Source organism: Capsicum annuum, chromosome 2 (assembly GCF_002878395.1).
Source record: "Capsicum annuum cultivar UCD-10X-F1 chromosome 2, UCD10Xv1.1, whole genome shotgun sequence".
In the NCBI taxonomy this organism is placed as follows: Eukaryota; Viridiplantae; Streptophyta; class Magnoliopsida; order Solanales; family Solanaceae; genus Capsicum; species Capsicum annuum.
This window is the reverse complement of record NC_061112.1, coordinates 106,061,672-106,073,553: the sequence shown is the minus strand read 5'-3', so window position 1 is coordinate 106,073,553 and position 11,882 is coordinate 106,061,672. Positions and strand designations below refer to the sequence as shown.

Below are 11,882 nucleotides of genomic sequence, written 5' to 3'. Positions count from 1 at the left end.
CTTTCCAGCATATTCTATGTTATCAGGATAGAGTACTGCAGGTAAGTTTGCTTGTCCTTATTGTATAGAGGAAACACAATCCTTTAGATTACAACATGGTCGGAAAACATCATGGTTTGACTGTCACAGAATGTTCTTTGAACAATATCATCCATTTAGGAGAGATCGTAAAATTTTTCTTAAAGGTTAAACTATCAAAAAATCACCACCACCCTACAGAACCGGAGAAGAGATATTGAATCAAATTTGTGATATGGGGATAAGAAAAGTAATAGAGTTAGATGCAGAAGAAGTTAATCAACGAATATGTAGTTCTTGTAGATGGAAAAAGTGAAGCATCTTTTGGGATTTACCTTATTAGAGTTCTAACATGATTCGACATAACCTCAATGTCATGCATATTGAGAAAAACTTCTTTGCTAATGTATTTAATACGGTCCTCAATATTGATAAGAAAACCAATGAAAATCCACAAGCTCGTCTAGATATGGTCAATTACTGTGATTGACCTCAATTGGCAAAGGATGCTTCTGAAAAATATCCCAAAGCTGTATATACAATAGACAAGGAAGCAATCACAATCTTGTTTAATTGGGTGAAAGGCTTAAAATTTTCATATGGGTATGTTTCAAATTTGGATAGATGCCCAGACACATCTGCGAAAAGGTTATTTGGCATGAAGAGTCATGATTTTCATGTGTTCATGCAACGATTGATGCCTATTGCTTTTCGTGAACTACTTCCAACTAATGTATGGCAGACACTTACAGAATTGAGCTTATTCTTTAAAGATCTTACTCGACTACTCTCCGAGTAGATGAAATCGAGAGATTACAGAAAGATATTCCACAAATTTTGTGCAAGTTAGAACGTATTTTTCCTCCTGGGTTCTTTGACTCAATGAAATATCTGCCTGTGCACCTTCCATATGAAGCAAAGATTGTTGGACCTGTACAATATCGATGGATGTATCCTTTTGAAAGTTAATGCAAAAATTCAAGTTTAACTTGTGAGAATAATGTTGTTATTTACTTTTCAAATATGATGGTTTATCCATTTTTCTATTCAGGTATCTTGGAAGTCTTAAAAGAATGATTGGGAATAAAGCAAGTGTTGAGGGTTCTATATGTGAAGCTTACTTGATGACAGAGTCAACACTATTATTTTCTCATTATTTTGAACCATATGTCATGACACACAATCATAATGTGGATCGAAATGATGATGGTGGTATTGTAGAAGAAGTTGAAGGAAATTTATCAATATTCACCCATCCTGGACGATTATGGGGAGAATAAAAAAAAAAGAAATCTAACTCTTCAAGAAATCAACTCTGCCCAAACTTACATTTTGCTAAATTGTGAAGAGGTTGAGCCATATGTGAGGTAACAAAGTTAGTTGTATCAACTTAATTTTATAAGCATATTCATAAATCATGACTTGAAATTGAAATCTTTTTTCTTTAAATGAAGTATGTTTGTGCAACGTTTGCAAGAAGAATTTCCAAATGTCTCTCAAGATCAAATAAATGAGAGCCTGGAAGCAAATTTCTCTATATGGTTCAAGCAATATGTAAGGCTTCAAAAATTAAGATCTTTTATACAATTATGCACTTAATTAACTTACGAAATTGAACTAAATTTTATAATCTTCTAAATAGGTCTGGCTCAATCATAATGAGAATGAATTCCTATGTAGTCTTGCTCGTGGACCATTGATAGGCGCTACATCTCATTCGGTGTATTTTGTTAATGGATACAAGTTTCATACAGATTTTCACGGTAGCGCAAGATCAATAATGAATAGTGGAGTTTGTATTTCAGATCCAACTTTTGGTGATTTCTATGGATGGATAAAAGAGATTATAGAAGTGGAATACCGCGAAACACCTTTAAAGCGAACTGTACTATTCAAATGTAAATGGTTTGACCCAACTATGGATGTTGGTGTTAAAAAGCATAATCAGTATAAATTGGTTAATATTAACCATCGTTGCCGATATAAAAAAATATGAATCTTTTATTCTGGCAATGCAAGCAACTCAAGTGTGTTATGTGTCTTATCCTAGCAAGAAAAAGGACAAGGATGATTGGGTAGCTGTATTGAAGATCAAACCTCGAAATGTTGTTGAATTACCCGATGAGAAAATTGAGACAGCTGCAGAACTAAATATTCCATTTCAAGTTGAAGAAGTTCAAGTCTACGAGATAGACATGAATGTTGCCACAGATGAAAGCATACACTTACATGATGCAAATGGTGGCTTAATTAAAATGGATAAAGTCACTGATGATGGTTTATTACAAGAACATCATGACAACCAAGAGGATGCTACATAAGAAGAGTATGAAACTGAGGAAACTGAGGAAGATGAAGAGGAAGATTTGGAAGAAGACACAGATAGCGATTAGTGCTTGATAAAAAATATGCTATTGTATCTTATTTTTATTTTGTGAGCAGCCATTTTATCGAACTAGTATCATTTTCTTTGTCTCGTTGTTTACACAAAACTTGTTGCTTGAACTGGTTTTATGCTCTACTTCCCAATTTTTTACTCTTTCATTTCTTATTCATTTTTTTAGGCTACAACTGTGCTTTTACATTTTCTAATACATTATCTATATATTGTTGTTTGCTTCTCTTGGTATTATTAAGTTTGTATATTATTTCCACTTTAACTAATACAGATTTTTTTATAGATATGGCTAGAGGTCGAGGTCGCGGAAGCACAGGGCGTGGAGGAAAGTCTGCAGTTAGGAGTAATAATGATGTTACTGCAAACGTACCTACTGTTCCCACTCCTGCTATTGTTACTTCTCAAGCTGATGTCATAGGTGGTCAAAATAATACAAATCAAGTTCAACCATTGATTCCTCAAATTAGATCAACGGTTCAAACTTCTAGGCAGCAACCATACAACTCTTGAATTATCTCTGACTGCTCTAAATCAGATTAACAGAGCAAGAGAAGGTACATTTACTGTAAGGAACCAAATAGGTAAGCGTCTTAACCAATCGACTTTATCCTTGAAAATGGCTGAATATAATCAACTTCTAGTCTGCTTTTTGTCTACACATAAATATATGTTTTATTTTTTTCTGGTTGATGATCTGTTGTTGGTTCTTTATTTGAGAGTTCTTGTGGATAGAATTACAATGGAAATATTCTGTAGCATTTTGGTGGTTCTATTGGTAGTTCATGATCTGTTGGTGGTTCTTGTTGTGAGTATTTTGGTGATTCTATTGGTGGTTTTTGTTCTGTTATTGGTTCTTCATTTGGGAGGAGTTCTTATGGGAAAAATTACAATGGGAATTTTTTGTTGTATTTTGGTGGTTCTGTTGGTTATTCTTGATCTGTTGGTGGTTCTTGTTGTGAGTATTTTGGTGGTTCTTATTATGTTGGTGGTTCTTGATCTGTTCTTGGTTCTTGTTGTGAGTATTCCAATGTTACATAGGATTACAAAATGACAGTGAGGTATGTTGCTGTGAGGTATTTTGTTAGATAGGATTTCAAAATTAGAATATTAGATGATGTTGTGACTTTTTGTGTAAAATTTGCATCTTCTTTCCACTTTAACAAGTATAATTTTTTTAATAGATATGACTCGAGGAAGTGGTACAGGTCGAGGAAGCATAGGACGTGCGGACAAGTCAACAGCTAGGACTAATATGCCTGTTCGTACTGCAAATATGCCTACTATTCCCACTCCTACAGTTGCGCCACAAACAGCTGGTGGCGTAGGTGCTCCAACTTCTAATCATGGTAATACGTCTCCTACTACTCCAAATCAGACCAACCCAACAACTGTAGGTACGTCTTCACAAACCAACCAAGTAGGTGAGGACATATCTCATAGCAACACAAATGGAGAAAGTACAGTTGGAGCCATGTGCGGACCCTTGTTACTATAACTTCTGCAGGGTTAGTCCATTTCTTGTCTATTATTATTATATATTATTTTTTATTTATAGTAACCTCTAAATAATGTCTTCACATTGATACAGATTGCAACCTTCTAAAACATGCTCCAATAGGATACATGAGTCTTTCAAAAGTGAACTTGATCACAATGAGTCAATTGGAAAGGTGTCTCATGTGACATAAAAGATGGCTATTTTGGGGAATTCAAGGTATACATCTTCATCATAATTGATTTTGTAAAGTGCACTCATTTTTATAAATACGATATAATGTATTAGCTTGGAAATTTATTTCAGAAACACTTCTATTGGGATTCTTCCATTACTGATGCTGCAGTAAAGAAATACTGGCAGAGTAAGGCAGCAACTGTGTATAGAAATTTCATTGCTAAAATCAAAGAGAAAGGGATTAGGCAAGATTTTATACATGAAGATGTCTGGGAAAGCTGGCAGCGACTTTGGGCAGATCCAAAGTGTGTTGAAAAGTCTAAAATAAATGTACAGAATCATCATGGAGGCCAAGTAGCTGTTGGAACTCACATGGGAGGATCTATCTCAATTGGAGAGTACCAAAAGAGACTTGTAAGTATATATTTCAAGTATTAAACTGTAATTTATTTTGAAACAGTCTAAACTTAGTTCAACGTTATGCTATTGTTGCGTTTCTGTTTACTGTTTATCTCAAATGTTGATCACTTCTCACTGTTTCTGTCTCCTGTGTTGTATTTGGTATGTTGTGTTCTGTTGTTGTCTTGTAACCTGAAAAACTGAAATATAAACTGTGCTTATATATTGCAGAGTGGTATATTACTGAGGATTCGTATATTTACATGTTCTTCAAGATGTATTGGATAGAATTAAGACCTGATGATTCTGGAAATTACTTGTCTGTTTTATGTGATTGGTTTTCATCTTATATAACCTTCACACTAGAATCTGAGTGGAAATTTTCAAATATTCATTATTAGCATATGTTCTTAGTAATTTTGATGCAATGAAATTCAGCAATCTCTTTCCAGTCATTGCCTAGTAAGAACAATGTAAATTGGATAACATAGTTCTGACCATGTGACTAATAATATTTACCTGATGATCAACTACGTTCCACTTGAATTATGGCTTTACAAATATTTCTGGCTTACATGAAATGTTCCAGCAGTTTTGTTCTAGTACAATGCTCAACACTTTTTTTACAGGCTGCTGAAATGGGTCGAGATCCGACACCAAGTGAGTTACATTTGCATGTTCACATACATGATCATGATGAAAAATCTTTCGTTGATGAACGTTCCCGAATCGTCCATGTAAGATTAAATCTTAATGTAGTAGTTTACTTAATTCTCATTTTTTTAGTTTAAAGTACTTTTTGGTATCTAATCATTTGTATGTACAATCCGTTATAATTTGACTTTCACTATTACAAGAAAGATTTGAAGAAATATTACAAGAAAAAATATTATCAGAATCTGTTATTGATCAAATTGAAGCATATTACCAAGCTGCCGGAGGAGAAAAGAAGCGAAGAGTATTTGGTCTTGGATCTGAAGCCAAAGGCTACTACGGTCAAACTCTGTGTATTTGAATGAGTTTGTGAAGCGATTGATTCCCACACTTAAAAATCAATTTTTTTCTATTGTCATTGAAGAGGTACAGAAGTTGGTTTCTTCACGATCAGTTGTCACACTTCCGGTTACTCCTTTGGACGATCTTGATTCCTTAAATGATGATTGCAATGATCTTGATCAGTTGTGATACTTTTGACGATCAGTGCATTGGTTTTTGATGGTCTATTTTGTTGAAATGTTTAAAATTGTGCAACAAAAAATTACACTTGATGGATGTAGGTATTGAGGATGTTTTGGACATACTTATGTGCTTAGATGTTGCTATGTTTGGTATTGAGGATGTTTAGACTTTTTCTATCTATATATATGGGTTCTTTTATATGCATGTTGGATATTACAAGAAGATTTTCCTATCTATATATATGTGGTTTTTTTTATATGAATATTGGGTATTATAAGAATTTTATAATATTCAAAATACAAATAAAAAGATATTGAAAGAAAAGTAATGACGACAGATTTAGCGACAAAATTACTCATTGCCAAGCTAAAACATTTGCAACAGATTGAGGAAAATATTTTTTATCACAAAAATTGGGAATTTGTAGACGGACTAGTAATGAAATATTTGGTCAGGAAATAATCAAAATGACGAAATACAACATGAAATTAGTAACGACACTTATAAATATAACAACGAATATATTCGTTGCTAAAATATAGCAACGGATATAGGACGTCTCTATTCCGTTGCAAGTCTAGCAACGGATTTTATTTTTTCGTTGCTAAATGGTTAGAAACGTGCAATATAGCAATGAATAATATTTTGTCGCTGATCCGTCTCTAAATGAATTTAGCGATGAATTTCTGTTGATTAGCGTTATCGGTCTCTTGCTAAACGCGGTTTTTTTTTGTAGTGTGGCCCGGATCCAAACCGATCCTAGCCCGCCGGTTAATCGGCCCGGTCTGGTTTAATTTATTTTTTTTAACATGGAAAATGCAATTGGGCCAACTAGCCGTTATGAGCCTCAAACGGCTAGTGGGCCCATCTTTCTAAAAGAAAAACAAAAATTGATTTAATTTTTTTTAAAAATTCAAAAAATTTCCTATAAATACCCTGCACTTTCAAATCATTTTTCACACAATTTTCACTCTCTCAAATCTCATTCTCTCTCAAGTATTCTATATATCTCCTAAAGTGCTCAATTTTATTATTTAATTTTGCGATTACAAAGTACGAGTGGAAATTTCTAAAGTCTCAACTTTCAGATACATTCAAAATTTGATATTGTCGTTCTATCTCTTACTTTTAATTTTTAATTAGTGTATTAATTGTTGAATATTTAATTTTATTATTTTTGTGTATTTTGAATTTTTTTTAGTTTGATTTATATTATGGATAAATTAAGAAACCACAGTAAAAGTGTCAAAATTTTTTATACCGGAAGCGGTAGAGGTAGTTCAAGTAGTAGATATATTTGTGTGCCTCCGGTACCGCTTAGTCAACCTTTCAAAGAAGAAGTACATGCAGATGCTCACAATATGGATTATGCAGAAGCTCAAAAAAATTACGGTACATAAGAAGAAAATGAATTAGATGCGGTTAATTTAGAAGAAAATGATGAAAATATTGGTGAGACACCCGCAATAAGAAATGCTAATGTTAGATCTGAATCGGTTAATCGTCCTCCCCACCTCGTCCTCCCCGTGCCCCAAGAGCTCTTAGACCAACTAGTATTGCATGGCAATTTTTTACACGTATAGAAGGAGAAACTAAGTTGCAATGCAATATTTGTCAACAAGTATATGAGCATAAAAAAAAGGCAATCAAGGAGGTACGGGTACGTTAATGAGACATATAAAAGATAATCACAAAAGAGAGTTATTTATTGCACAAGGTGGTGAGGCTGTAGGTGGGCCAACACAAACTAGAATGGACGACCCAGCAACCGGTCAGATAATTAAGTACTATAATAAATTTAGGGACCGGGAAGAAATAGCAAAAATGGTAGTTGTGGGTTGTTTGTCTTTCAGTTTTCTTTCTTTGGATGCTTTTATTCATTATATTCAAGCAATTTATAATCATATGTTTAATAGTATTCCTAGAAGTACTTGTCGGGCCGATATTTTTAGACTTCATTCACAATATATTTTTTATTTATCTACATTGTTAAAAAATATTCAATATAGAATGGCTCTAACTTCTGATCTTGGTCTTGCTGTTAATAAAAATGATTATTTAACCATTACTTGTCACAGGATAGATAGTAATTTTCTTATGCAAAAGCGTATTCTAGTTTTTTTGTATGATAAAGATCATAGACATACTGGAAAATTTATTGTTGATTCGATTAGTAAAGTTGCAGAATTTTATGGTATTGAAAAAAAAGTCTTATATATTATTTTTGATAATGTTTCTAACAACAAGGCTGCTATTACAAAATTAAAAGCTAGTCTCTCTCCTTCGTTACCTGAAATATTTCATGTTAAGTGTGCTTGTCATATATATAATTTAATTGTAAGGGATGATCTTGAATTTTGTGAGCTTTATATTGAAAAAATTTGATTTGCTGTTGGCTTTATTCAAGGAAATAATTGAAGAAAAAAATTAGAGAATTTAAAGTTAAATGTGAACAAAATGGACTTAGAGCGATATTCATGCCTGAAGAATGTGACACTAAATGGAATGCTACGTATGATTATTTAAAACTTGTCATGCTTATAGAGTTCCTATTACACTAACTTTTAACCAATATTGTAGTTCATTTGCTGATTTGGCTGAATGTATGCTACATGATTCTGATTGGGTTGTAGTTAATGATCTTGTTAAGTTTTTGAAAAAAATTTATATAGCTACGGTTGAATTTTTCGGTGCTTATTATTCTACTGTTTGTAATATTTTAGGATATATAGCCGATATTTCTTCTTTGTTCAAAGAGTAAAAGAATAAAGAAGATTACAAAGAAGTTGTTGCTGCTATGTTTGCTAAATTTAAAAAATATTTTTTTTCGATTCCCCCTATTTACTTGATTGGTGCTATACTAAATCCAATTATGAAATATACTACTATGTGCCACTTTAGTACTCTTATTTATTCTAACTTAGAGATAAATACTAACAATGATTTTGATGATAAAGAACAAGAACAACCAGATTGTAAACGACTGTGAGTGATGCGAATATTTACATATATAAATTATATAACTATTATGTTGATTTACTTGATTTAGTTGTACCGACAAATATCACTCCAACTGTCGCTCCTCATCCTCCCGAGGAACCATCATCTTCTAAAAAGTTGGCACATAGTGATTTTTCTGATCAATTTTATGAATTAAATGTTTGAAACAGTTTTAGGAAGGAACTTACACAACAACTTCTCGAGAAAATCTTAAGTATTATCTTCGAACATTGATAGAGGATCGTAGACGACGGATCAACGCGTTGGATTGGTGGAAGAATAATGAAACACAATATCATGTGCTTTCAAGATTAGCTAGAGATATATTGAATGTTCTAATGTCAACCGTTACATCAGAGAGCACTTTTAGTTAGGGACGAAAACAGCTTGGAGACAACCGACACTCATTGTGAAGCAATGCTATGAATGTTCTAGTTTACCTTAGCGATTGGATTAGAGCGGAATGAAGAAATCAAGGAATGGAGATGGAGCTGAAAAACGAACAGAATCTTGAAGAAATTATGACTTCAAGGGAGAACTCAGCACAATCAAATCCAATGCATGGTTTTGCCCCCATTGATTTTGACTATCATATGCCAGTTTCCGTTAATGTTAACATGGATGAGTTGGAAAAAATGATGAAAACTTTGTAGATTTTTCATTCATGTACATTATAAATTTTGAATCATTTTGCAATCAATAAAATATAACATTCATTCACTCCTTACTTTGTAATTTTTTTCCATTTAATGATTTAAATTGAATTTCTAGTTTAAATTAAATACTTAGTTTTAATATATTACTAATTTACTATCAAGCTTTACACTAAGTAATAGACAATTAAAAATAACAAACATATAATCATATATACACATAATGAAAAAATAAATTTCTTTTAAGTTCAAAACGTCAAGTATTATTAATTTATTATATTAAGTAGCATATTCTTTAAAGTAGTACGTATGTATGTGTATATATTTTCTATAGACTCTAAAGTAATATATATTTAAGGTATACATGTGTATATGTTTTATAAATTAGTATATATATTGTAGTATATATCGTGTAGTATATGTTTTATTTAAAGTAGTACAGCTATTGAATGGTACGTATATATGTGTATATATTTTCTATAAAATCTAAAGTAGTATATATTTAAGTTATACATGTGTATATGTTTTTTAAATTAGTATATATATTGTAGTATATATCTTGTAGTATATGTTTTATTTAAAGTAGTATATATATTTAACTAACGTATAGTCGTATACATGATTACATGTGTAATTGTGTATATGTGTATATGCTTTTAAAATTCTAATGTAGTATATACTATATATATAGTGTATATATATTGTGTGTATATTGTTTAACGTATTTAAAATGTATATAGGTGGGTATATATAGTGTATATTGGAGAAAACACTTTTAATTTTTTTTTTTGTTTTGACCGAATTTTTTATCGGTTTTGACTGAGTTTACTCTGGTTGGACCGGGTTACGTGTAATGGGCCGGTCCCGGGTTGCTTCTTAAAAAATTTCTATTAGACTCGGAATCGGATCGGCCCGTAAACCAGGCCCGGAATCGGACCGGCCCACAAACCGATTAAAAGTGACGGGCCGGTTCCGTATTGACCCAAACCGCCCCGTTATCTGGCTTAATTCACAGGCTATAGTAGTCAATACAGGGAATCAATAAAATCATCGTTCATCTGCTACCCATTCTTCTCTTCCTCTCTCTTTATGGTTTCAGAGCTCTATAGCTTCAATAGAGCTTGATCCTTGCCTAAATAGACCCAAATTACAAGCATCGTCAATGCCGACAACATCTCCAACTCAAAGAATGTTGTCCAGTTCAATCCGGTTACTCAACTCCCCGTCAAACTTGTTGGTAGCCATAACTTTTCGTTGTGGAAGGCGCAGGCGTCCATGCTTATGTGTGGACACAACCTCTTTGATCACCTTGATGGATCGATACCAACCTCCTCCAAAGCTATATGTGAAAACAACCTAATAAGTACCTGATCCTCCTCATGTTTCATAACCATAATAAGGGCACCTGATCAACATGTATTCCCTTGAATCGCTCTCCGCGCGCTTCATATAATTGTTCTTGCTCGTTCTGCCTAAGGACATGTAGGGAAATAGGCAAAGCCTAATTCCATCCATTTGTGGTAGTGGGATATATAGTTGTGCTGGCGGATAGAGCAACCACAGATGAAGTTGTTCGAATGAATTGCATCATTGGAATCAGTTGGCCGGAAGGTTGCATCATCTAGGTTTGGTTGCAAAATGCCTGAGGCAAGCTCATTGACTCGATCGGGGTTGAGACGAATCTTGCATTGTCCTTTTTTTTCTTCCTTTGGTTTCTCCATAGGTAAAGTATGACTAACAATAGAAGCATCAAAAATTAAATAGGAAAAAGTTTATTTCTCCATCCTCCCCTGGATGGCTAATTCTGTTTCTATCTATTGGGATAACAGGAAAAAGCCAGGTATTAATCTTTCAAATCTCTCAACTCTAATCCCAAGTTTAGTCAATTGATAACAACATAAAATTTAAAAACAAATTCTTGTGATTCGGCTCTTTTTTGAACTCCAATCATAACAGAAATTTTAGTTACATTTTTTGTTTCTTTTATTCTTGAATAATAATAAAACCAGATTATCAATCTTAAGATTATTGTATTAAGCCAACTTAAACCTCCTATAAGACCTATATTCTGGCTATTAGCCGGAGAATATCCAATAATAGTTTCTATTGGATGAATAATGCTTCGGAATAAGCTTGAGTAATTCTCGTCTCAACTCATAGTGAGTGTTCGTAAAAAACAATACCAAGATACCATTCCTTTTTTCACTCACTATACATTAAGAAAAAACCATCGGAATAAACATTACTGGAATTAAATGGACAAGGAAAGAAGATGAACCTTAAACAGATAATTTTACTCCTTTGGAATCGACCGAAGGGTATTTTATTAGGGTTTTGAAGGGGAGTGGTAATTTGTAGGTAAGTGAGTCCTATTAAAGTCCTAAAAATAAGCAACTTTTTTCAAAATTTAACATACATACAAAGTAGCAATCGAACCGAAAAGAAATTGAATCTAAAAAAATCTCAAAAGATGGAAATATATTCTTATGATTGAAAAAAATAATTGGACAAGTTAAAAGTTGGATGTCTGTAAAATAACATTTTACATAAAAAGTTTGATATA

The 11,882-nt window shown here is 32.8% G+C and overlaps 1 pseudogene; it reads left to right on the top strand.

Annotated features, from left to right (window-relative positions):
- The first annotated feature begins 2,701 nt into the window (after positions 1-2,701).
- On the top strand, positions 2,702-5,672 carry LOC124896231 (annotated as a pseudogene).
- Positions 5,673-11,882: the final 6,210 nt, after the last annotated feature.